Source organism: Phyllobates terribilis, unplaced genomic scaffold (assembly GCF_046119375.1).
Source record: "Phyllobates terribilis strain yellow unplaced genomic scaffold, ASM4611937v1 Scaffold_9__5_contigs__length_417890890, whole genome shotgun sequence".
Classification (NCBI taxonomy): Eukaryota; Metazoa; Chordata; class Amphibia; order Anura; family Dendrobatidae; genus Phyllobates; species Phyllobates terribilis.
Window position 1 is genome coordinate 362,294,446 of NW_027362769.1, and position 5,075 is coordinate 362,299,520.

Here is a 5,075-nt window from a genome sequence, read left to right on the forward strand (position 1 = left end):
CACCACTTTTCCAAGGGGCATTCAAACTGTCTTGTTAAGCTACTGAGACCTCCAAGTCTCTTCAGAGTGGGATTAAAAGTATCTTGTTCAGCTACTGTGACCTCCACAACTCTTCCGAGGGGCATTCAAACCGTCTTGTTAAGCTTCTGGGACCTCCACGTCTCTACTGAGGGGAATTAAAAGCGTCTTGTTAAGCTACTGTGACCTCCACAACTTTTTCGAGGGGCATTAAAACCATCTTGTTAAGCTACTGGGACCTCCACGTCTCTTCTGAGGGGCATTAAAAGCGTCTTGTTAAGCTACTGTGACCTCCAACACTTTTTCGAGTCGCATTCAAACCGTCTTGTTAAGCTACTGGGACCTCCACGTCTCTTCTGAGGGGCATTAAAAGCGTCTTGTTAAGCTACTGTGACCTCCACCACTTTTCCAAGGGGAATTCAAACTGTCTTGTTAAGCTACTGGGACCTCCACGTCTCTTCTGAGGGGCACTAAAAGCGTCTTGTTAAGCTAATGTGACCTCCACCACTTTACCAAGGGGCTTTAAAACCGTCTTCTTAAGCTTCTGGGACCTCCACGTCTCTACTGAGGGGCTTTAAAAGCGTCTTGTTAAGCTACTGTGACCTCCACCACTTTTTCGAGGGGCATTAAAACCATCTTGTTAAGCTACTGTGACCTCCACCACTTTTACAAGGGTCATTCAAACCGTCTGGTTAAGCTACTGGGACCTCCACGTCACTTCTGAGGGGCACTAAAAGCGTCTTGTTAAGCTACTGTGACCTCCACCACTTTTACAAGGGTCATTCAAACCGTCTTGTTAAGCTACTGTGACCTCCACCTGTTTTCCAAGGGGCATTCAAACCATCTTGTTAAGCTTATGGGACCTCCACGTCTCTTCTGAGTGGCATTAAAACCGTCTTGTTAACCGTTCTGTGACCTCCACCACTTTTCCATGGGGCATTCAAACCATCTTGTTAAGCTACTGGGATCTCAACGTCTCTTCTGAGGGGCATTAAAAGCTTCTTGTTAGACTATTGTGACCTCCACCACTTTTCCAAGGGGCATTCAAACCATCTTGTTAAGCTACTGGGACCTCCACATCTCTTCTGAGGGTAATTAAAAGCATCTTGTTAAGCTACTGTGACCTCCACCACTCTTCCGTGGGGCATTCAAACCGTATTGTTAAGCTACTGGTACCTCCACGTCTCTTCTGAGAGGCATTTAAAGCGTCTTGTTAAGCTAATGTGACCTCCACCACTTTACCAAGGGTCATTCAAACCGTCTTGTTAAGCTACTGTGACCTCCACCTGTTTTCCAAGGGGAATTCAAACCGTCTTGTTAAGCTTATGGGACCTCCACGTCTCTTCTGAGGGGCATCAAAAGCGTCTTGTTAATCTACTGTGACCTCCACCACTTTTCGAAGGGACATTCAAACCATTTGTTAAGCTACTGGGACCTCCACGTCTCTTCTGAGGGGCATTAAAAGTGTCTTGTTAAGCTACTGTGACCTCCACCACTTTTCCAAGGGTCATTCAAACCGTCTTGTTAAGCTACTGGAACCTCCACGTCTCTTCTGAGGGGCATTAAAAGCATCTTATTAAGCTACTGTGACCTCCACCACTTTTCAAATGGCATTCAAACCTACTTGTTAAGCTACTGGGACCTCCATGTCTCTTCTGAGGACCTTTAAAAGTGTCTTGTTAAGCTACTGTGACCTCCACCACTTTACCAAGGGGCATTCAAACCGTCTTGTTAAGAGACTGGGACCTCCACGTCTATTCTGAGGTGCATTAAAAGCGTCTTGTTAAGATACTGTGACCTCCACCACTTTTCCGAGGGGCATTCAAACCTTCTTGTTAAGCTACTGGGACCTCCACGTCTCTTCTGAGGGGCATTCAAGACGTCTTTTTAAGCTACTGTGACCTCCACCACTTTTCCAAGGGGTATTCAATCCGTCTTGTTAAGCTACTGGGACCTCCACGTCTCTTCTGAGGGGCATTAAAAGCATCTTGTTAAGCTACTGTGACCTCCACCACTTTTCCTAGGGGCATTAAAACCAACTTGTTAAGTACTGGGACCTTCATGTCTCTTCTGAGGGGCATTAAAAGCATCTTGGTAAGCTACTGTGACCTCCACCACTTTTCCAAGGAGCATTCAAACCGTCTTGTTAAGCTACTGGGACCTCCACTTCTCTCCTGAGGGGCATTAAAAGCATCTTGCTAAGCTACTGTGACCTCCACCACTATTTCAAGGGGAATTCAAATCGTCTTATTAAGCTACTGGGACCTCCACGTCTCTTCTGAGGGCCATTAAAAGCGTCTTATTAAGCTACTGTGACCTCCACCACTTTCCAGAGGGACATTCAAACCATTTGTTAAGCTACTGGGACCTCCACGTCTCTTCTGAGGGGAATTAAAAGCATCTTGTTAAGCTACTGTGACCTCCACCACTATTCCAAGGGGCATTCAAATCGTCTTATTAAGCTGCTGGGACCTCCACGTCTCTTCTGAGGGCCAGTAAAAGCGTCTTGTTAAGATACTGTGACCTCCACCACTTTTCCAAGTGGCATTCAAACCGTCTTGTTAAGCTACTGGGAACTCCACGTCTCTTCTGAGTGGCATTAAACGCATCTTGTTAAGCTATTGTGACCTCCACCACTTTTCCGAGGGGCATTAAAACCAATTTGTTAAACTACTGGGACCTCCATGTCTGTTCTGAGGGGCATTAAAAGCATCTTGTTAAGCTACTGTAACCTCCACCACTGTTCCGAGGGGCATTCAAATCGTCTTGTTAAGCTACTGGGACCTCCACGTCTCTTCTGAGGGGCATTTAAAGCGTCTTGTTAAGCTAATGTGACCTCCACCACTTTACCAAGGGGCATTCAAACTGTCTTATTAAGCTACTTTGACCTCCACGTCTCTTCTGAGGGGCATTAAAAGCGTCTTGTTAAGCTACTGTGACCTCCATCACTTTTCCAAGGGATATTCAAACCGTCTTGTTTAGCTACATGGACCTCCATGTCTCTTCTGAGGGGCATTAAAAGTTTCTTGTTAAGCTACTGTGACCTCCACCACTTTTACAAGGGGCATTCAAACTGTCTTGTTAAGCTACTGGGACCTCCACGTCTCTTCTGAGGGGCATTAAAAGCTTCTTGTTAAGCTACTGTGACCTCCATCACTTTTCCAAGGGATATTCAAACCGTCTTGTTAAGCCACTGGGACCTCCACGTCTCTTCTGAGGGGCATTAAAAGTGTCTTGTTAAGCTACTGTGACCTCCACCACTTTTACAAGGGGCATTCAAACCGTCTTGTTAAGCTACTGGGACCTCCACTTCTCTTCTGAGGGGCATTAAAAGCGTCTTGTTAAGATACTAAGACCTCCACCACTTTTCCAAGGGGCATTCAAACCGTCTTGTTAAGCTACTGGGACCTCCACGTCTCTTCTGAGGGGGAGTAAAAGCGTCTTGTTAAGCTAATGTGACCTCCACCACTTTACCAAGGGGCATTAAAACGGTCTTGTTAAGCTACTGGTACCTCCACGTCTCTTCTGAGGAGCATTAAAAGCGTCTTGTAAAGCTACTGTGACCTCCACCACTTTTTCGAGGGGCATTAAAACCATCTTGTTAAGCTACTGGGACCTCCACGTCTCTACTCTGGGGAATTAAAAGCGTCTTGTTAAGCTACTGTGACCTCAACCACTTTTCCAAGGGGCATTCAAACCGTCTTGTTAAGCTACTGGGACCTCCACGTCTCTTCTGAGGGGCATTAAAAGCGTCTTATTAAGCTACTGTGACCTTCACCACTTTTACAAGGGTCACTCAAACCGTCTTGTTAAGCTACTGGGACCTCCACTTCTCTTCTGAGGGGCATTAAATGCATCTTGTTAAGCTACTGTGACCTCCACCACTCTTCCACGGGGCATTCAAACCGTCTTGTTTAGCTACTGGGACCTCCACGTCTCTTCTGAGGGGCATTAAAGAGTCGTGTTGAGCTACTGTGACCTCCACCACTTTTCCAAATGGCATTCAAACCGTCTTGTTAAGCTACTGGGAGCTCCACGTCTATTCTGCGGAGCATTAAAAGCATCTTGTTAAGCTACTGTGACCTCCATCACTTTTCCAAGGGGCATTCAAACCGCCTTGTCAAGCTTATGGGACCTCACGTCTCTTCTGAGGGGCATTAAAAGCGTCTTGTTAAACTACTGTGACCTCCACCACTTTTCCAAGGGGAATTCAAACCGTCTTGTTAAGCTACTGGGACCTCCACGTCTCTTCTGAGGGGCATTAAAAGCGTCTTGTTAATCTACTGTGACCGCCACCACTTTTCGAAGGGACATTCAAACCATTTGTTAAGCCACTGGGACCTCCACATCTCTTCCAAGGGGCATTAAAACCGTATTGTTAAGCTACTGCGACCTTCACGTCTCTTCCAAGGGGCATTAAAACCGTCTTGTTAAGCTACTGCGACCTCCACATCTCTTCCAAGGGGCATTGATATTGCCTTTTTATTCTACTGCGACCTCCACGTCTCTTCCAGGGGCATTGATATTGTCTTTTTATTCCACTGCGACCTCCACGTCTCTTCCAAGGGGCATTAAAACTTTCTTGTTAAGCTACTGCGACCTCCACCACTTGTCGCAGAGACATTGATATTGTCATTTTATTCCAATGCGACCTCCATATCTCTTCCAAGCGACATTAAAACCGTCTTGTTAAGCTACTGCGACCTCCACCACTTTTTCAAGGGGCATTAATATTGTCTTTTTATTCCACTGCAAACTCCACCATTCTTCTAAGGGGCATTAAAACCGTCCTGTTAAGCTGCGGTGACCTCCACCACTTTTCCCAGGGGCAATAAAACCATCTTGTTAAGCTACGGCGACCTCCACGTCTCTTCCAAAGGGCATTAAAAATATCTTGTTAAGCTACTGCGACATCCACGTCTCATCCAAGGGGCATTAAAACCGTCTTGTTAAGCTACTGCGACCTCCACGTCTCTTCCAAGGGGCATTAAAACTGTCTTGTTAAGCTACTGCGACCTCCAGGTCTTTTCCAAGGGGCATTTATATTGTATTTTTAT